The sequence below is a fragment of the Bufo bufo genome, chromosome 1 (assembly GCF_905171765.1).
Source record: "Bufo bufo chromosome 1, aBufBuf1.1, whole genome shotgun sequence".
NCBI lineage: Eukaryota > Metazoa > Chordata > Amphibia > Anura > Bufonidae > Bufo > Bufo bufo.
Genome location: NC_053389.1, coordinates 775,431,421 through 775,453,608, shown reverse-complemented (window position 1 = coordinate 775,453,608; position 22,188 = coordinate 775,431,421). Strand labels below are relative to the sequence as shown.

The 22,188-nt window shown below is 44.9% G+C and overlaps 1 protein-coding gene across 1 annotated transcript in view; it reads right to left on the bottom strand.

Annotated features, from left to right (window-relative positions):
- The window catches only part of LOC120986333 (chromaffin granule amine transporter-like), a 281,401-nt gene extending 260,177 nt beyond the window's left edge, over positions 1–21,224 (bottom strand). The window contains exon 1 of the mRNA XM_040414856.1: positions 21,160–21,224. The gene's annotated coding sequence lies outside the window, so the exon portion shown is untranslated. The remainder of the gene's footprint in view (positions 1–21,159) is intronic.
- Positions 21,225–22,188: the final 964 nt, after the last annotated feature.

Here is a 22,188-nt window from a genome sequence, read left to right as displayed (position 1 = left end):
GATGTTATGAATTGATGACCATACAGGAGTATAAACTGTTCCAATACTATATCTGTGTTACTGAAGCAGGTAACTTACTTACTGTTCCTCCTGGTCTAATGTCATCACTAACACAGGGGAAGATTGGGGATATAGGCCCCAAAAGGCTTTAAAAAGTAAGGATAAACAGGGAAAGAACCAGATACATAGATTGCGTTTATTTGACAGAAATGTGGGGAAAACTCGGCCCAGTGGTTGTCAGCTATATCCAAATACTATAACTTGCAAGGGTCCCCAAAAATGTTACCCCCTGACCCTAACATTGCAGAACCCACAAAGGACAGATTTGGGCATGTACGTACTCAGAAGATACCAGTCAAATTATAGGAACTATGCACCTTGGGGGCAGTTCTACCTAAAGGATTTGGCAAGTAGGTTCATTGGCCCCACTCCAACCCCTGGAAACCCCTTACTGCCCCTTGCTCGCAGTCAGGAGGGAAGGAAACCCAACACAGTGAAAGAAACTGGCTTTGCAGATCGTAATGTGTGGCTTGATTGGGTGAGATATACTACAGCCCAGGCCAATAGGAGTGCGTGTATAACTTGTGCTGCAGCCCGGCCCCACCTAGGTACTCTTCCTCTGCATCTCCCTCGAGATCATTTCACCTGTTTCCTTGGCCTATACACCAACTCCACATCTAAAGAGATAGCCTGTGAACGATGGAAAAACCAGTACCCTCTTCTTAATGAAGGCCCCAAGATAGTTGGTATTACTATATACAAGGGCAACTACACTTGTTTTGAGATAGACGGTAAGGAAGGAAAGGAGATGGGAGAATTCCAGAAGGATATTGTGGTGAGATAGTAAATACCACTGGACAGGAGTATAAAATCCATTTGGTGAATCAAACCCAGGCTCTAGGAGATATAATATGGATATGTGCAGACATGAAATTGAGAACAAAAATCGAGGTACAATGGCATGGTCAGTGTGCATTAGCCATGGTATTGATGCCCTTCCATATTTTCGATATCCCTGATTGGAAGAAGGTTGTAAGTCATATACAGCAGTCTCCAAGATCCCAGGAGCACATAGGGACGAGGGAAAAACGGGAGACTATTCCAGGTGGTAGTTTGGATGCCCATGTATATATAGATGCTATTGGAGTCCCGAGGGGGGTCCCTGATGAATTTAAGGCACAAAATCAAGTTGCAGCAGGATTTGAATCTATATTCCCAATAATTGTGGTAAACAAAAATGTGGATTGGATAAATTATATCTACTATAACCAGCAACGCTTTGTGAATTACACTCGGGATGCCCTAAAAGGAATAATAGAACAATTGGGTCCCACTAGTACTATGACATTCCAGAACAGAATGGCTTTGGACATGTTGCTGGCAGAGAAAGGAGGAGTTTGCAAAATGATAGGAGAATCCTGCTGTACTGTCATACCCGATAATCTAGGGCCCAATGGGCAGGTCATGAGTAGAGTTGAGCGAACACCTGGATGTTCAGGTTCGAGAAGTTCGGCCGAACTTCCCGGAAATGTTCGGGTTCGGGATCCGAACCCGACCCGAACTTCGTCCCGAACCCGAACCCCATTGAAGTCAATGGGGACCCGAACTTTTCGGCACTAAAAAGGCTGTAAAACAGCCAAGGAAAGGGCTAGAGGGCTGCAAAAGGCAGCAAAATGTAGTTAAATCCCCTGCAAACAAATGTGGATAGGGAAATGAATAAAAATAAAAATAAAATAAATAAAAATTAACCAATATCAATTGGAGAGAGGTCCCATAGCAGAGAATCAGGCTTCATGTCAGCAGAGAATCAGTCTTCATGTCATAGCAGAGAATCAGGCTTCACGTCAGCCAAAACTGGAACAGTCCATTGTCAGATATTTAGGCCCCAGCACCCAGGCAGAGGAGAGAGGTCCCATAACATAGAATCTGGCTTCATGTCAGCAGAGAATCAGTCTTCATGTCATAGCAGAGAATCAGGCTTCATGTCATAGCAGAGAATCAGGCTTCACGTCACCCACCACTGGAACAGTCCATTGTCAGATATTTAGGCCCAGGCACCCAGGCAGAGGAGAGAGGTCCCATAGCAGAGAATATGGCTTCATGTCAGCAGAGAATCAGTCTTCATGTCATAGCAGAGAATCAGGCTTCACGTCACCCACCACTGGAACAGTCCATTGTCAGATATTTAGGCCCAGGCACCCAGGCAGAGGAGAGAGGTCCCATAACAGAGATTCAGGCTTCATGTCAGCAGAGAATCAGTCTTCATGTCATAGCAGAGAATCAGGCTTCACGTCACCCACTACTGGAACAGTCCATTATCATATATTTAGGCCCCGGCACCCAGACAGAGGAGAGAGGTCCCATAGCAGAGAATCTGGCTTCATGTCAGCAGAGAATCAGTCTTCATGTCATAGCAGAGAATCATGCTTCACGTTACCCACCACTGGAACAGTCCATTGTCACATATTTAGGCCCAGGCACCCAGGCAGAGGAGAGAGGTCCCATAGCAGAGAATCTGGCTTCATGTCAGCAGAGAATCAGTCTTCATGTCATAGCAGAGAATCATGCTTTACGTCACCCAACATTGGAACAGTCCATTGTCATATAATTTAGGCCCCGGCACCCAGACAGAGGAGAGAGGTCCCATAACAGAGATTCAGGCTTCATGTCAGCGACTCAGCAGAGAATCAGTCTTCATGTCATAGCAGAGAGTCAGGCTTCATGTCAACCACCACTGGAACAGGCCACTGTCAGATATTTTTAGGCCCCGGCACCCAGACAGAGGAGAGGTTCATTCAACTTTGGGTTGCCCCGCAATATAATGGTAAAATGAAAATAAAAATAGGATTGAATGAGGAAGTGCCCTGGAGTACAATAATATATGGTTAAGGGGAGGTAGTTAATGTCTAATCTGCACAAGGGATGGACAGGTCCTGTGGGATCCATGCCTGGTTCATTTTTATGAACGTCAGCTTGTCCACATTGGCTGTAGACAGGCGGCTGCGTTTGTCTGTAATGACGCCCCCTGCCGTGCTGAATACACGTTCAGACAAAACGCTGGCCGCCGGGCAGGCCAGCACCTCCAAGGCATAAAAGGCTAGCTCTGGCCACGTGGACAATTTGGAGACCCAGAAGTTGAATGGGGCCGAACCATCAGTCAGTACGTGGAGGGGTGTGCACAGGTACTGTTCCACCATGTTAGTGAAATGTTGCCTCCTGCTAACACGTTCTGTATCAGGTGGTGGTGCAGTTAGCTGTGGCGTGGTGACAAAACTTTTCCACATCTCTGCCATGCTAACCCTGCTCTCAGAGGAGCTGGCCGTGACACAGCTGCGTTGGCGACCTCTTGCTCCTCCTCTGCCTTCGCCTTGGGCTTCCACTTGTTCCCCTGTGACATTTGGGAATGCTCTCAGTAGCGCGTCTACCAACGTGCGCTGGTGCTCGCGCATCTTCCTATCACGCTCCAGTGCAGGAAGTAAGGTGGGCACATTGTCTTTGTACCGTGGATCCAGCAGGGTGGCAACCCAGTAGTCCGCACACGTTAAAATGTGGGCAACTCTGCTGTCGTTGCGCAGGCACTGCAGCATGTAGTCGCTCATGTGTGCCAGGCTGCCCAGAGGTAAGGACAAGCTGTCCTCTGTGGGAGGCGTATCGTCATCGTCCTGCGTTTCCCCCCAGCCACGCACCAGTGATGGGCCCGAGCTGCGTTGGGTGCCACCCCGCTGTGAACATGCTTCATCCTCATCCTCCTCCACCTCATCCTCCTCCTCCTCATCCTCAAGTAGTGGGCCCTGTCTGGCCACATTTGTACCTGGCCTCTGCTGTTGCAAAAAACCTCCCTCTGAGTCACTTCGAAGAGACTGGCCTGAAAGTGCTAAAAATGACCCCTCTTCCTCCTCCTCCTCCTCCTCCTCCTGGGCCACCTCCTCTTCCATCATCGCCCTAAGTTTTTTCTCAAGGAGACATAGAAGTGGTATTGTAACACTGATAACGGCGTCATCACCACTGGCCATGTTGGTGGAGTACTCGAAACAGCGCAACAGGGCATACAGGTCTCGCATGGAGGCCCAGTCATTGGTGGTGAAGTGGTGCTGTTCCGCAGTGCGACTGACCCGTGCGTGCTGCAGCTGAAACTCCACTATGGCCTGCTGCTGCTCGCACAGTCTGTCCAGCATGTGCAAGGTGGAGTTCCACCTGGTGGGCACGTCGCATATGAGGCGGTGAGCGGGAAGGCCGAAGTTACGCTGTAGCGCAGACAGGCGAGCAGCGGCAGGATGTGAACGCCGGAAGCGCGAACAGACGGCATGCACTTTATGCAGCAGCTCTGACATGTCGGGGTAGTTGTGAATGAACTTCTGCACCACCAAATTCAGCACATGCGCCAGGCAAGGGATGTGCGTCAAACTGGCTAGTCCCAGAGCTGCAACGAGATTTCGCCCATTATCGCACACTACCAGGCCGGGCTTGAGGCTCACCGGCAGCAACCACTCGTCGGTCTGTTGTTCTATACCCCCCCCACAACTCCTGTGCGGTGTGGGGCCTGTCCCCCAAACATATGAGTTTCAGAATGGCCTGCTGACGTTTACCCCGGGCTGTGCTGAAGTTGGTGGTGAAGGTGTGTGACTGACTGGATGAGCAGGTGGCAGAAGAGGAGGAGGCAACAGGAGGCAAAGAATGTTGCCCTGCGATCCTTGGCGGCGGAAGGACTTGCGCCAAACAGCTCTTCGCCTGGGGCCCAGCCGCCACTACATTTACCCAGTGTGCAGTTAGGGATATATCCCGTCCCTGGCCGTGCTTACTGGTCCACGTATCTGTGGTTAGGTGGACCTTGCCACAGATGGCGTTGCGCAGTGCACACTTGATTTTATCGGATACTTGGTTGTGCAGGGAAGGCACGGCTCTCTTGGAGAAGTAGTGGCGGCTGGGAACAACATACTGAGGGACAGCAAGCGACATGAGCTGTTTGAAGCTGTCTGTGTCCACCAGCCTGAATGACAGCATTTCATAGGCCAGTAGTTTAGAAATGCTGGCATTCAGGGCCAGGGATCGAGGGTGGCTAGGTGGGAATTTACGCTTTCTCTCAAATGTTTGTGAGATAGAGAGCTGAACGCTGCCGTTTGACATGGTTGAGATGCTTGGTGACGCAGGTGGTGGTGTTGGTGGTACATCCCATGTTTGCTGGGCAGCAGGTGCCAACGTTCCTCCAGAGGCGGAGGAAGAGGCCGAGGCGGCAGCAGCAGAAGAGGCCGAGGCGGCAGCAGCAGAAGAGGTAGCAGGGGGAGCCTGAGTGACTTCCTTGTTTTTAAGGTGTTTACTCCACTGCAGTTCATGCTTTGCATGCAGGTGCCTGGTCATGCAGGTTGTGCTAAGGTTCAGACCGTTAATGCCTCGCTTCAGGCTCTGATGGCACAGCGTGCAAACCACTCGGGTCTTGTCGTCAGCACATTGTTTGAAGAAGTGCCATGCCAAGGAACTCCTTGAAGCTGCCTTTAGGGTGCTCGGTCCCAGATGGCGGCGGTCAGTAGCAGGCGGAGTCTCTTGGCGGCGGGTGTTCTGCTTTTGCCCACTGCTCCCTCTTTTGCTACGCTGTTGGCTCGGTCTCACCACTGCCTCTTCCTCCGAACTGTGAAAGTCAGTGGCACGACCTTCATTCCATGTGGGGTCTAGGACCTCATCGTCCCCTGCATCGTCTTCCACCCAGTCTTGATCCCTGACCTCCTGTTCAGTCTGCACACTGCAGAAAGACGCAGCAGTTGGCACCTGTGTTTCGTCATCATCAGAGACGTGCTGAGGTGGTATTCCCATGTCCTCATCATCAGGAAACATAAGTGGTTGTGCGTTAGTGCATTCTATCTCTTCCACCCCTGGGGAAGGGCTAGGTGGATGCCCTTGGGAAACCCTGGCAGCAGAGTCTTCAAACAGCATAAGAGACTGCTGCATAACTTGAGGCTCAGACAGTTTCCCTGATATGCATGGGGGTGATGTGACAGACTGATGGGCTTGGTTTTCATGCGCCATCTGTGCGCTTTCTGCAGAAGACTGGGTGGGAGATAATGTGAACGTGCTGGATCCACTGTCGGCCACCCAATTGACTAATGCCTGTACCTGCTCAGGCCTTACCATCCTTAGAACGGCATTGGGCCCCACCAAATATCGCTGTAAATTCTGCTGGCTACTGGGACCCGAGGTAGTTGGTTCACTAGGACGTGTGGCTGTGGCAGAACGGCCACGTCCTCTCCCAGCACCAGAGGGTCCACTAACACCACCACGACCATGTCCGCGTCTGCGTCCCTTACTAGATGTTTTCCTCATTGTTACCGTTCACCACAATAAGAAAAATATTATTTGGCCCAATGTATTGAATTCAAATTCAGGCCTTTTTTTACACACACCTAACACTATCTGGCTATCTATTTAGGTACCGTATTACACTAATAAAGGCACAGCAGTAACGACAGATTTAGCTGAATATAAATTTGAGGCCTAGTATTTAGGCGCTGGGTGACAGGTATACGTTTGCGGACAGAATTAGACTTGGATATGCACTGTAGCGTGTGTGTGAAGTTATTGAGAATAACCCTATCTGCACCTTGAATCTAATATACCCTTTTAGGGATAGATTTAAAGTAGGCCTGATACAACAGAAACCACTAATTTAGAGAATTGCAAAATTGGGAATTGTATTTCAACCCAGAACAAAAACTGTGCTTTGACGGACACTAAATAACTTGACCAGCTAAAGCAATAATGACAGATTTAGATGAATATAAATTTGAGGCCTATTTTTTAGGCGCTGGGTGACAGGTATACATTTACACACAGAATTAGACTTGGAATTGCACAGTAGCGTGTGTGTGAAGTTATTGAGAATAACCCTATATGCACCTTGAATCTTATATACCCTTTTAGGGATAGATTTAAAGTTGGCCTGATACAGCAGAAACCACTAATTTAGAGAATTGCAAAATTGGGAATTGTATTTCAACCCAGAACAAAAACTGTGCTTTGACGGACACTAAATAACTTGACCAGCTAAAGCAATAATGACAGACTTGGATGAATATAAATTTGAGGCCTATTTTTTAGGCGCTGGGTGACAGGTATACGTTTACACACAGAATTAGACTTGGAATTGCACAGTAGCGTGTGTGTGAAGTTATTGAGAATAACCCTATCTGCACCTTGAATCTTATATACCCTTTTAGGGATAGATTTAAAGTAGGCCTGATACAGCAGAAACCACTAATTTAGAGAATTGCAAAATTGGGAATTGTATTTCAACCCAGAACAAAAACTGTGCTTTGACGGACACTAAATAACTTGACCAGCTAAAGCAATAATGACAGATTTGGATGAATATAAATTTGAGGCCTATTTTTTAGGCGCTGGGTGACAGGTATACGTTTACACACAGAATTAGACTTGGAATTGCACAGTAGCGTGTGTGTGAAGTTATTGAGAATGACCCTATCAGCACCTTGAATCTAATATAGATTTAAATAACCACACTATTGATGGTTAAATGGACTTGGTGGCAGCTTGCCCCTGATGTAGGATATAGCCAAAAAATAACCACACTATTGATGGTTAAATGGACTTGGTGGCAGCTTGCCCCTGATGTAGGATATAGCCAAAAAATAACCACACTATTGATGGTTAAATGGACTTGGTGGCAGCTTGTGCTGGCGCACCACAAGCCACAAAATGGCCGCCGATCACCCCAGAAAAAAGTGACTGAAAAACGCTCTGGGCAGCCTAAAAACTGTGAGCAATTGAATAGCAGCAGTTCAATGATCCACAGCTGTAGATCGATCACTGAATGAAGTCTTTTGGAGGAGTTAATCACTGCCTAATCTCGCCCTAACGTCGCAGCTGCAACCTCTCCCTACACTTGTAACAGCAGAGTGACGTGCAGCGCTACGTGACCCAAGCTTATATAGAGGCTGGGTCACATGCTGCACTGGCCAATCACAGCCATTCCAATAGTAGGCATGGCTGTGATGGCCTCTTGGGGCAAGTAGTATGACGCTTGTTGATTGGCTGCTTTGGAGCCTTTCAAAAAGCGCCAAGAAAGCGCCGAACACCGAACCCGAACCCAGACTTTTACGAAAATGTTCGGGTCCGTGTCACGGACACCCCAAAATTCGGTACGAACCCAAACTATACAGTTCGGGTTCGCTCATCCCTAGTCATGAGTGCTTTAAAGGGATTGACCTCCCTATCTAAAGAATTAAAAAGGAATTTGGGAATAGACAATTCATGGGCAGAAGGCTAGAGAACTGGTTCAAAAATTGGAAGCAGATGTTGTTGCAAATTGGTATCATCATCATCGTTGTTTTGATTTTGTTTGTTCTAATTATCTGCTGTATTATTCCCTGTGTAAAGAAATTGTTCAACAAGGCAGTTGATGAGGCCACACAAGAGATGATGATGGGAGAAGTGTATGAAGACTTCGATCCAGAAAATCAGGAGCACTGATGACCTCCAGTCCCCCCATATAATGTCAACGCCGGTTAGGGAAAGATCATCTGACTTCCCCGTGCTCAAATCCAGTTTCACGGGAGGTTGTTCACTAGGAATGGCTTGTCGTGGAAGCTGGTGAAGAGGAGGCGGAGCATTGGGACAGATGTTTAGGTTTAGGGAGAGAATGAAATTCAAGGGGGGACTGTTAAAGATGTGTGAATTTTATTCTATATTTTTTGTATATCTAGGACTGTAATGAGTTAACTTTTTATTTTCCAAGTGCCTCCCACCCCTCTCTTTGTCTCAAGCCGGAGAAGAGAGGGGGGGGGGGGGGCAAAGAGCTGTGCTGTGGGCAGCGTCTGATTTCTCATCTTTCTACAGGTGTCCCAAGGGAGGCATATATAGAGCAGTTATCATTCCGCCCCTCTTAGACGGGGTATACCCAAAGGTCAATACCTTAGGGTTCTGAGAAACTGCTCTAATTATACATCATTTTTTCATGAGGCCGGGAGGCTTCAGGATAGATTCCTGGCAAGGGGTTACCCTAGAGGAGTACTTCGGGAAGCGTTCCAAAGTGCATCAACTAGACCGCGGACTGAACTATTGGTTCCGAGAAGGAGAATCGATGACGGCCCTCAACCGGCACGGATCATCGCAAATTTTGACTCCGCTAACCGTGAAACTAGGGAAGTCCTTAATAAGTACTGGCCGATACTACACATGGACTCTGACCTCTCGGACATCATAAGTAAACACCCCTCGGTCTCTTATAGACGGGGCAGGAGCCTTAGGGACCATCTGGTTCGTAGCCACTTTTCACCACCCCTGAAGAGTGGCTCCTGGCTTGATCGGAAACCCATGGGTGTTTTCAAATTTGGTCATTGTAAGGCCTGCCAATATGTCTTGACCACTAAGTCAGTCACCTGCTCGGCCACAGGTCACTCGTTTCAGGTTCGGGACTTTAGCAACTGCCTGTCTAAGGGGTTAGTCTACTTATGCCAGTGCCCATGTCCCATGGATTACGTGGGAAAAACGATACGGGAGTTTAGGAGAAGAATTCTAGAACATGTCAATGATGTCATCAAGAAGGAGCCAACACCTTTGGCCACTCATGTAAATGACTGTCATGGTGGTGATCCCTCTCTTCTCCGGTTCACTGTCCTTGAACTGATACCCCCCTCCCCAAGAGGAGGCAACTTGGACAGGCGTATTTTACAGAAGGAGAGGGAGTGGATTCACAGGTTCCGCTCTCAATCACCCAGTGGACTCAACGAGCGCCTCACCTTTTCATGTTTCCTATAATTACCGACTTCCTATGTTTGTTCACCGTTGACGGCGATTTTTCCTTCCCTTTCCCCTTTTCTCTTCCTCTCCTTCTCCCCCCACCTATATCCATTCCCATGTAGACTGAATTTTTCCTGCTGCCTTGGTGCCCTGGCCCCGGCGCGGGGTCCTCCCTGCTGCTGGGCTGTCCCTTCAGCACCTGTGGCCTCAGTAAAAATATTATGCATTCCCTGTCACTTAGCATGGGTACGTGAAGGACCCGAACGTAATATATTTGGTGTGGCCCTGTATCTTCTCACACCTTAAGGTTGGCGTCCTTGTTATCATCAAGGGAGCCCTAGTTCTATATCTGAGGATATATATTTATATATTCATTATTCTATGTTTATTATCTCTGGCACATGTCCATTCTCTCTTTATTCCCCCTCCTACCCATTTTAGTCCTTTCATCACTGCCATGCCCGTTATTCCACATCTATCCCCTCTGGCATTTACCCCATATGTGGCTTAGTTTAAGCTTTATTATTTAACTTTTTTCCATCTTCGGATTATGTTGATTCATTTACTCAATGCTACCCATGCATATTTGGGGTAATATTATTCTTGCCAATCAGAGGTACGGGGGTGATGCGGTCCACACACCGGACATCCGGTCCGGTCTCAGCCCAGCTGTGTCTCTTCCGGCGTGCGTTCCACCCTGGCACGCACGCCGCACGTCAGCCACACAGGATTGGGCTGACTGCGCTGTACATACCGGATATCCGTCCGGCTCTTGACATGTGTGGATGCATCCTGCCGTGCGTTCCACTCTGGAACGCACGCACAACGGCAGTTATCCAGCAGCCGTTCCTCTGTTTACTCCCCTCTGCTATTTGTTCCTTTTTGTGGATTGGGCGCACTAAGTATTTAAAGGGCGGGGGAATTCATTATGATCGCCTCAGACCCATCTATTCAGATTGACGGCGGCACCATGTAAGTACCCGTTCACCATTTCTACTACACAATCTTTTTGGCTTAGTTCCTGAGTTCAACTTCCAGGCCTGTATGCATTCTAGGCATCATCTGGCAGGTAGCCCTACACCTTAGGAGCTATGCGCTGTGGTATCATCTTATTCCTGGGGTGCTTATCAGGTATTTACACAATATTTCCTCTTTCCGGTTTTACTTGTTAGGGGTGAGGGTCATGAATACAAGGAGCGATATGCTCATCCTGTGTGTCTTTTACAGCTATATCTAGGTAGGTTCGGGGTGATTATCCTCTATGCCCCTTCATGAGCATCCTCACATCTTATCCTTATGTGACCCTGTGCCCTCGTTAATCTCAGGTACTTATTACTTTCTTATTGTCCTAACGCTACGTGTGCATTTCCTTTTTTGTTTTATATGCTCTTATCCTTGCCTCTGTTTTCTATATAGATTTGCACTTTGCATCTAGTCGGCTGACTCCACTAATTGTGCCGCCGAGTAACCGTATGTAGTCTGCCTTCTGGCATTTATTTATCAATTTCGGGTCTGTTGTCGCGTCATATGTGTATATCGTTTAAACGCATTTATTTACGGATTTATTATTGGACTGGGCCTGCTGTATTTATCGTCACGGGCTTCCCGTCCTATCTATACCTACCCCGTATCACCCCCTGATGATCCCACTGGTGTGGGTGAAACGCGTCGGGGTCGTAGGTTATCCTTTGTTATCATTTCTGTGTCTATATGTGCGTGTGTCTGTCTGTGTATTTTATCCTCTAGGTGGACCCTGTACCTCCTGGCGATCTGTCACGAGGGCCTTATACAGTGGACACCTTTCAGTCTTTCTTTGATTTTGTGCTAGTCATCCGTTAGGGTACCACTCGGATACCTATCTCTCTCCACCCGTCACCTTACCAGGGACAGCCAGGAGGTTGAGACTAGGTACGTGGACAGGGCGTCCCCACCACCAGGAGACGTCCCTGGGCAGAGGACCAGTTCAGGGTATCAGTGCTAGGGATTGTACTCCCCACCACTTACCCAGTGCATCTGACTGTATCCTGGCCTCTCCCCTCGGATTGATTATGTAGAGTTTTGTTTATGTTTATGTCTATATTTCTCATTAAATTTAGTTATCTTATGATTTAACAGGGTACCATTGCTGGACTTATTGAATATATAGAGTGTGGTGGAATGCGTAAGCCAATCATATGGCTTGATGATATATATATTATTCACTGCCTATAGAGAAGCACCTCTTTGAAGTGTCACATATGACGTATGCAGTATTATTGTTAGACTGTCCGCCATTATAAGATGGCGGACACTTAGATGTTTACATTAGTTCACATTCCAAAGTGGTACCCACTGCGCAGATGTTAAGAGTGTTATCTCTGTTTCTCTTATCTCTTTTTCCTTTTTGACCAATGAAACAATGGTTTATGCCTCAGTGAGGACTGCCCTCTTCTGAAGATGTATATACGCTTACCCCATGTAATAAAAGTTAGAGATAGCTTTGACCAAATTCTGTGTCAGTGTACAGTCTCTCAACCACGAGTGGATATTAACCCCCTGGGGGTACATTGATTTGGAGCACCAGGGTGTATCTAAAATGCTCTAATTTAGGGCGGCTTTATCACCACATAAAATGACATGCCAGATTTGCAAAAAAATGGCCATGGCAAAAAGGTGAAAACTGGCCTGGGGTAGAAGTGGCTAACTGAGAAAAAACACCCTTAGGCCCCTTGCAGACGAGCGTGAGCGGATTAGGTCCAGATGCGTTGTGGATGCGTTCAGTTTTGTCTGCGATCACGTTCAGTTCTGTTTTTATTGCGCGGGTGCAATGCGATTTAATGCGTTTTGCACACGCGTGATAAAATATTTTTGAATGTTTACAAACAACATCTTTTAGCAACTATCAGTGAAAAAAGCAAGTGCGGATGCGATTTTCACTTCTATGGGGCCAGCGTTGCGTGAAAATTGCAGAATATAGAACATGCTGTGATTTTCACGCAACGCACAAGTGATGCGTGAAAACCAACGCTCATGTACACAGACCCATTGAAATGAATGGGTCCAGATTCAGTCCGGGCACAATGCGTTCGCATCACGCATTGCACCAGGTCGGAATACTTGCTCGTGTGAAAGGGGCCTTATTGTCAGTATGCAACAACAAACACAAAGTGATGCACCCCATAGTGCCAAGGCTACTACCCCAGGAACAACTCAAGCAGAACAAGATTGTTAAAGTGTTTTTTTGGTTCGGGGGTCGATTCTTGGTTATAAACTGCTCTTTATTTATAGACTACTTACAAGTGGCGCTTAGGAAGGAGCATTTCCTTACTCTGATGCCCCCCCCTACCTTTGTCACCCTGCATCACTCTGTTTGTTTTGTGCCGGTGAAGTACCAGGCTTTATTTATTTTTTGCACTTATATAGCGCTACTATATTTTGCAGTGCTTTACAGACATTAGCATCACACTGTCCCCAATGGGGCTCACAATCTAAGGTCCCTATCAGTATGTCTTTGGAGTATGAGAGGAAACTGGAGTACCTGGAGGAACCCACACAAACACCGGGAGAACATACAAACTCCATGCAGATGTTTTCCTTGGTCAGATTTGCTGCCCACACGCTTCTCATCGCTATGCTAAGTGAAGACTTCCACCTAGCAGTGATACAAAAGTTTTGAGCATTTGATTACGTGCTGATATTAGCTGCAGTCCCTTTGTAGAAGTAGGTCCCCACGTATATAAAAAGGGGTTAGGGTCAATAAATGCAATAAAGGAAAGCTTAGGGGTAACACAAAAATCACTGGTTCATTTTATGCTGCTTCTTCCAATCTCCTCCTTAGGCCTCCTGCACATGACCAAAAGACCACGGCACTCTGTAAATATTTTTAGTTACTTATTTTATTTCATATCTTTTGTATATATATTTTTCTTTTGTATATCCATCCAAAAGTAATAGCCACTGGCCAACGTTTCGGTCTAATGTTAGACCTTGTTCACGGCCTTAGTTCTGTGGAGTAGGGAGAATCGTGGATCCACGATTCTCCCTACTCCACAGAACTAAGGCCGTGAACAAGGTCTAACATTAGACCGAAACGTTGGCCAGTGGCTATTACTTTTGGATGGATATACAAAAGAAAAATATATATACAAAAGATATGAAATAAAATAAGTAACTAAAAATATTTACAGAGTGCCGTGGTCTTTTGATAATAGTTGCACGTACCCCTACCACTGAGCACCTCCCAACCTTCAACAAGGAGTGCCGCTGAACCCCATATTTTCTCCTGCACATGACCGTTCCCCCCCCCGTTTACTGGCCTTTTTTTGAGTTCCGTATATGGTCCGAATATGGAACCATTCATTTTAATGGTTCCGCAAAAAAAAACGGAATGTACTCCTTATGCATTCCGCTTCCGTATTTCCGTTTTTCCGTTCCATTTAAAGATAGAACATGTCCTATTATTGCCAGCAAATCACGTTCCGTGGCTCCATTCAAGTCAATGGGTCTGCAAAAAAACGGAACACATACGGAAATGCATCCGTATGTCTTCCGTTTCCATTCCGTTTTTTGCGGAACCATCTATTGAAAATGTTACGCCCAGCCCAATTTTATCTATGTAATTACTGTATACTGTATATGCCATATGGAAAAACCGGAACAGAAACAAAAAACGGAACAACGGATCCGTGAAAAACGGACCGCAAAACACAGAAAAAGCCATGCGGTCGTGTCCAGGAGGCCTTATCCTTCCTCCTTCGCAGCTTCTAAGTCTCTGAACCAACGAGCGGTAGTGGGTATGCTTCTCACGCCTTCAAAAAGAGTATCAACATAGCACAGACCCGCATGTAAAATAGTTCACGCTTCTTTATTATACAGTACTTACAAAATCATAATCTTGAACATCACAATGGAACATATGATAAAGCCCGACCCGGGTTTCACTCCTGCTTCGTCTGGGGCGTTTCACTTTTGGGTATGGGCGGTATTTATCACCACGGAACATCCTCTCAATTTTTATCTCATTGCTAAAAATACAGTTTCCTCATTATTATGAGCCTGTTTTCAGTATTGCTCATTCATTTAAATACTCATATGCATATATGTAAAACACTCATAAATAAAATAGAACAACGATCAAAACTTTCTCCTCATTTACATGTTCACCTGACTATGTTCAAAAATAGCAGTTCCGTGCGAAGCGTTACTCCTGAACAGATTAATATCCACATAATTGCCCCACATGGGCTTCACGTGAATTCCTGGATACTAAGTATCCTGTAAGAAAAATTTACATTGGTATAGGCTACATCAATCCCATACCATTCATTACACAGAGAGAGTCCACGTGTCCTCACTGCGATCCATGTCATCTTCCCACAGGACACCACTACACAATGAGAAAGAGCCCTGTATCCTCCTGTTCTTCCCTTACAACCCCAGGTAAGGTCCCATCTATGGAAAAGGAGGGGGATTGGGGCTGTAAGGGAAGTAGGAGAAAATAACTGTACTAGTTATCAGTGTAAGACTGAGGATACAGGGCTCTTTACTCATTGTGTAGTGGCGTCCTGTGGGAAGATGACATGGATTGCGGTGAGGACACGTGGAGTCTCTATGTGTAGGGAATGGTGCGAGATGCGGGACCTTGTTGCGTTGATGGGATTGATGTAGCCTATACGAGTGATAATTTTTCTTACAGGATACTTAGTATCCAGGAATTGACGTGTAGCCCATGTGGGGCAATTTTGTGGATATTGATCCATTCAGAAGTATTACTGCTATTTTTGAACATAGTCAGGTAAACATGTAAATAAAGAGAAAGTTTTGATCGTTGTTCTATTTTATTTAATTTTATTTATGAGTGTTTTACATATATGAAGAAATAATTATATTATAGTGAGCACTCAATATCTGTTGTCATATATCAGGTCTAATATATTAAACTCATTTATTAAATCATAAAATTATGCATACAATAAAATAGAATAGGATAGAAATAGACAGTATCTAAAATATATGGTATCTTGGTCTATTATAAATAAATAAACAATATAAAAAATCACAGTTTTGTTATACTGATAAAAGCAATTATATATCATTAAAAACAAATAATTGTTAACATATGTCCTTATGAACGCTGCAACTTTGTTCCTAACGTTATAGAGTCTCAGTTGTATCTTGCGTTAAATGAGGAGAGTATTTCACTGGTTTGTGCGGTATGTCCGTGAGTATATATATCCAGTGGTACTCACTGTTTGAAGTCCGGCTTGTGTATAACTGTCCGTGGTGGCGTCCCACCACAGGTCAGTGCACTCACCCGGTTTGCTTGTGGCACTGTGGGATATCTCCCAATGCTCGGTGTCCGCGGTGTCGTTACGGTGGTTTAGAGACCTGCTCCCAAGTAGCCGCTGTGCGTCCCACGTGTAGCTGGCGTCCTGCGCTTTTTGCCGGCACTGCGCGTAATCAGGGCGCCGGGGAAGTCTTTACCTGTTAGTTGGTTCAAGACTCCTATGGTGAGTCAGGGATAGTCTCGATCACCGTCTGTGCGGTTATGTCCGTAACTGCGCGTGCTGATCAGCTCCAATATATTAAGGTGTCTTGTCCACTATAAGGGTCCCATCCGCTATACGCGTTTCAAGGTCTCTGACCTCTTCCTCAGTAGCTGGTTATGGGATCCAAAAATACTTCCTTATATACCCTAAACGGGTTACACCTTATTTGCTTGATTAGGGATCATTCCAAAATCTGGTTTGGAGTTGGCTTTGAAATCCCTCCTTACATTTTTAGATAAGGATGTTCAACATTATATACATATATTTATTACTCCTTATACATTGACATTAAATAGACCTGAACTAAAATTCATTATATATTTCTGTAGAAGTTCATTATTTCATAATCCTTAATATATTTTGCATAAATTCATATATATTTATAATCAGTACATGTTTAAATTAATAAAAATAAAAATAATAATAATTATAAAACTATGCAATTGCGCATCTCCTCTGTATATAATGTTAGGATATTAAAAACATATATATATATAAACAATATATTGATATTAGTTTGATTAAAATAATAATTTAATTAAAATCAGTACAAATTCATCTGTGATTTCTTATTCGTGTTTATATATATGTTTTTAATATCCTAACATTATATACAGAGGAGATGCGCAATTGCATAGTTTTATAATTATTATTATTTTTATTTTTATTAATTTTAACATGTACTGATTATAAATATATATGAATTTATGCAAAATATATTAAGGATTATGAAAATTCTACAGAAATATATAATGAATTTTAGTTCAGGTCTATTTAATGTCAATGTATAAGGAGTAATAAATATATGTATATAATGTTGAACATCCTTATCTAAAAATGTAAGGAGGGATTTCAAAGCCAACTCCAAACCAGATTTTGGAATGATCCCTAATCAAGCAAATAAGGTGTAACCCGTTTAGGGTATATAAGGAAGTATTTTTGGATCCCATAACCAGCTACTGAGGAAGAGGTCAGAGACCTTAAAACGCGTATATAGCGGATGGGACCCTTATAGTGGACAAGACACCTTAATATATTGGAGCTGATCAGCACGCGCAGTTACGGACATAACCGCACAGACGGTGATCGAGACTATCCCTGACTCACCATAGGAGTCTTGAACCAACTAACAGGTAAAGACTTCCCCGGCGCCCTGATTACGTGCAGTGCCGGCAAAAAGCGTAGGACGCCAGCTACACGTGGGACGCACAGCGGCTACTTGGGAGCAGGTCTCTAAACCACCGTAACGACACCGCGGACACCGAGCATTGGGAGATATCCCACAGTGCCACAAGCAAACCGGGTGAGTGCACTGACCTGTGGTGGGACGCCACCACGGACAGTTATACACAAGCCGGACTTCAAACAGTGAGTACCACTGGATATATATACTCACGGACATACCGCACAAACCAGTGAAATACTCTCCTCATTTAACGCAAGATACAACTGAGACTCTATAACGTTAGGAACAAAGTTGCAGCGTTCATAAGGACATATGTTAACAATTATTTGTTTTTAATGATATATAATTGCTTTTATCAGTATAACAAAACTGTGATTTTTTATATTGTTTATTTATTTATAATAGACCAAGATACCATATATTTTAGATACTGTCTATTTCTATCCTATTCTATTTTATTGTATGCATAATTTTATGATTTAATAAATGAGTTTAATATATTAGACCTGATATATGACAACAGATATTGAGTGCTCACTACACTGCGTGCAGAATTATTAGGCAAATGAGTATTTTGACCACATCATCCTCTTTATGCATGTTGTTTTACTCCAAGCTGTATAGGCTCGAAAGCCTACTACCAATTAAGCATATTAGGTGATGTGCATCTCTATAATGAGAAGGGGTGTGGTCTAATGACATCAACACCCTATATTAGGTGTGCATAATTATTAGGCAACTTCCTTTCCTTTGGCAAAATGGGTCAAAAGAAGGACTTGACAGGCTCAGAAAAGTCAAAAATAGTGAGATATCTTGCAGAGGGATGCAGCACTCTTAAAATTGCAAAGCTTCTGAAGCGTGATCATCGAACAATCAAGCGTTTCATTCAAAATAGTCAACAGGGTCGCAAGAAGCGTGTGGAAAAACCAAGGCGCAAAATAACTGCCCATGAACTGAGAAAAGTCAAGCGTGCAGCTGCCAAGATGCCACTTGCCACCAGTTTGGCCATATTTCAGAGCTGCAACATCACTGGAGTGCCCAAAAGCACAAGGTGTGCAATACTCACAGACATGGCCAAGGTAAGAAAGGCTGAAAGACGACCACCACTGAACAAGACACACAAGCTGAAACGTCAAGACTGGGCCAAGAAATATCTCAAGACTGATTTTTCTAAGGTTTTATGGACTGATGAAATGAGAGTGAGTCTTGATGGGCCAGATGGATGGGCCCGTGGCTGGATTGGTAAAGGGCAGAGAGCTCCAGTCCGACTCAGACGCCAGCAAGGTGGAGGTGGAGTACTGGTTTGGGCTGGTATCATCAAAGATGAGCTTGTGGGACCTTTTCGGGTTGAGGATGGAGTCAAGCTCAACTCCCAGTCCTACTGCCAGTTTCTGGAAGACACCTTCTTCAAGCAGTGGTACAGGAAGAAGTCTGCATCCTTCAAGAAAAACATGATTTTCATGCAGGACAATCCTCCATCACACGCGTCCAAGTACTCCACAGCGTGGCTGGCAAGAAAGGGTATAAAAGAAGAAAATCTAATGACATGGCCTCCTTGTTCACCTGATCTGAACCCCATTGAGAACCTGTGGTCCATCATCAAATGTGAGATTTACAAGGAGGGAAAACAGTACACCTCTCTGAACAGTGTCTGGGAGGCTGTGGTTGCTGCTGCACACAATGTTGATGGTGAACAGATCAAAACACTGACAGAATCCATGGATGGCAGGCTTTTGAGTGTCCTTGCAAAGAAAGGTGGCTATATTGGTCACTGATTTGTTTTTGTTTTGTTTTTGAATGTCAGAAATGTATATTTGTGAATGTTGAGATGTTATATTGGTTTCACTGGTAAAAATAAATAATTGAAATGGGTATATACTGTATTTGTTTTTTGTTAAGTTGCCTAATAATTATGCACAGTAATAGTCACCTGCACACACAGATATCCCCCTAAAATAGCTAAAACTAAAAACAAACTAAAAACTACTTCCAAAAATATTCAGCTTTGATATTAATGAGTTTTCTGGGTTCATTGAGAACATGGTTGTTGTTCAATAATAAAATTAATCCTCAAAAATACAACTTGCCTAATAATTCTGCACTCCCTGTATAATATAATTATTTCTTCACTTTTAATTTCTTGTGTGGTCAGGGTGAACCACACCATAGTTAGAGCACCTACCCTGGTAATCAGAAGGGTGAGCCACTATAAACCTATACTGTTTTACATATATGCATATGAGTATTTAAATGATTGAGCAATTCTGAAAACAGGCCCATAATAACGAGGAAATGGTATAAGGGCATTTTTAGCAATTAGATAAAGAGTGAGAGGATGTGATGTAGTGACAACTACCGCCCATACCCGAAAGTGAAACTGAAATGCCCCAGACGAAGTAGGAGCGAAACCCAGGTCGGGCGTTATCATATGTTCTATGTGATGTTCAAGATTACGATTTGGTTAGTATAATAAAGAGGTGTGAACTATTTTACATGCGGGTCTGTGCTATGGTGATATGTAACGCCCCCAAGTGGCATTACCACTCGTACGCCCTGCTTCTATCTGTGAATGCTAATATAATGTTATCTTATGCATTTATTTACAGGTCCCTAGATGCTGTGCATTTATAATAATGTTATGTAATTGTTCATGTAATGTGCCTGGTTTACCAGCAGGCGGCAGCAACTATGGCAGAGCTACACTTAGAGAGAATGGAGCTCACCATTCCATTCTCCCCTCCTTTCTTGGTCAGAAGTGAGCCAGTCCTGTTTGCCACCAGTAGGAGGTAGGGAGTTCTGGTTAAGACTCCATGTTGGAGCTGCCAGGACTCTAACCTATTCCCTGGCATAATCCAGAGTCAGATTACAGAGAGAAGTTGCAGCATCCTGCAGAAGCAGAGATTACATTTAAGTCTGTTAGTACAGCAGAGCCAAAGAGAAACCGATGTAGCATAGTTGAGATTGTTTGCCTGCCATAGTTAATGCTAAAGCCTGCTGGAACCAAGATAAAATCTGTAAACAGTTTGGAGAAATGTTTATGCAAAGTGAAGCTGCCATTGAACTTCATCACAAGGTCTGGACTCAAATATTTCTTCAAATCCTTCAATTGTTCACCCTATTTGTCTGCTTCAGAGCCAACGCCTGGGGTTCCAGCGTTGGTTCAGAGACTAAAAAGCTGCGAAGAAGCAGCATAAATAGAACCAGTGATTTTTGTGTTAGCCCCTAAGCTTTCCCTTATTGCAGCGTGTACCCTAACCCCTTTTTATACAACTAGCAGTGAGCCTGGTGACGTTACTGTCACAGATGGGTGTTCTCTAGTGCTGCCAGAGGCTGTTTTGGAAGTGTGTACTCCACTCATATGTAGTCTATAAATAAAGAGCAGCTTATAACCAAGAATCGGCCCTGAACCTGGAAAACCCCTTTAAGTACACCACCTTCAACCCAAAAGCAATACCACCTACTAGCACACGAGCTCCACTGACAATGGCACCTGAAACATCCATGATGAGCTGAAGGTTTGCAGGAGGAACAAACTCAGTCCTAAAGGAATGAGATGAAAAATGCCTGACCCAGCGCAGCAATACAGAAAGAAAAGGCAGAAAGGAATTGAAATTGCGTCAGTGAAGATCTATCCTGATGGACTAAAAAATTTGAAAAACCAGAGGGAGGAAGGGACAAATAAAATTTGCACAGACTCACTGGGTAGACGGGACAAAAGGGCACAATGCCCAAGTAAATCCACTAACCTCTACCTTCCCGATCAGTCTTAGACTGAGGAAGAATAAGTACACACACTTTTAGTGAATAACAGCAAAGTCAGCTAGGATGATCCAAACGAAAACAAACAGAACAAATAGTATGATTTACCTGAGCAAGCCAGCATAAAATTACAAGAGTAATGGGACATTTGCCAGCCAACCATAAATTGGACTGCCGCACACTAAAAAATACTGAACAGACCTGCGATGTGAAATTCTAAGGCTACTTTCACATATGTGGCATGGAGATCCAGCAAAAATGGCCAAAATTGGCCGGACACAAACCGCAGCATGCAGTGGTTTGTGTCCAGCCAATTCTGAGCATTTTTGCCGGAATGCAGCCTGATCTCCATGCCCTATTATACTTAAAGGTCTTCTGTCACCCCCCAAAACTCATTTTTCATTTTTGGGCATATTAAAATCCTTATTGGACGACTATTCCCTATATAGGGCTCTTACCTTGTTCTGTGGCTTCGTTTCATTAAAAACCGAGCTTTTAAAATATGCAAATGACTTCTCTACCAGCAAGTAAGGCGTCTACTTGCTGGTAGCCGCCGCATCCTTCTTTTAAAAAACCGCCCCCTCCTCCAGTTGATTGACAGGGCCAGCGAGCGCTCTCCTCCTCCGGCTGGCCCTGTCAGCATTTCAAATCCCGCGCCTGCGCCTTATGTGTCTTCATTCGGTGCAGGCGCTCTGAGAGAAGGACGCTCGCTTCCTCAGCACTCCCTCAGTGCGCCTGCGCCGATGATGTAACCTCTAAACCCGAAAGAGAAGACGTCATCGGCGCAGGCGCACTGAGGGAGTGCTGAGGAAGCGAGCGTCCTTCTCTCAGAGCGCCTGCGCCGAATGAAGACACATAAGGCGCAGGCGCGGGATTTGAAATGCTGACAAAGCCAGCCGGAGGAGGAGAGCGCTCGCTGGCCCTGTCAATCAACTGGAGGATGGGGCGGTTTTTTAAAAGGAGGATGCG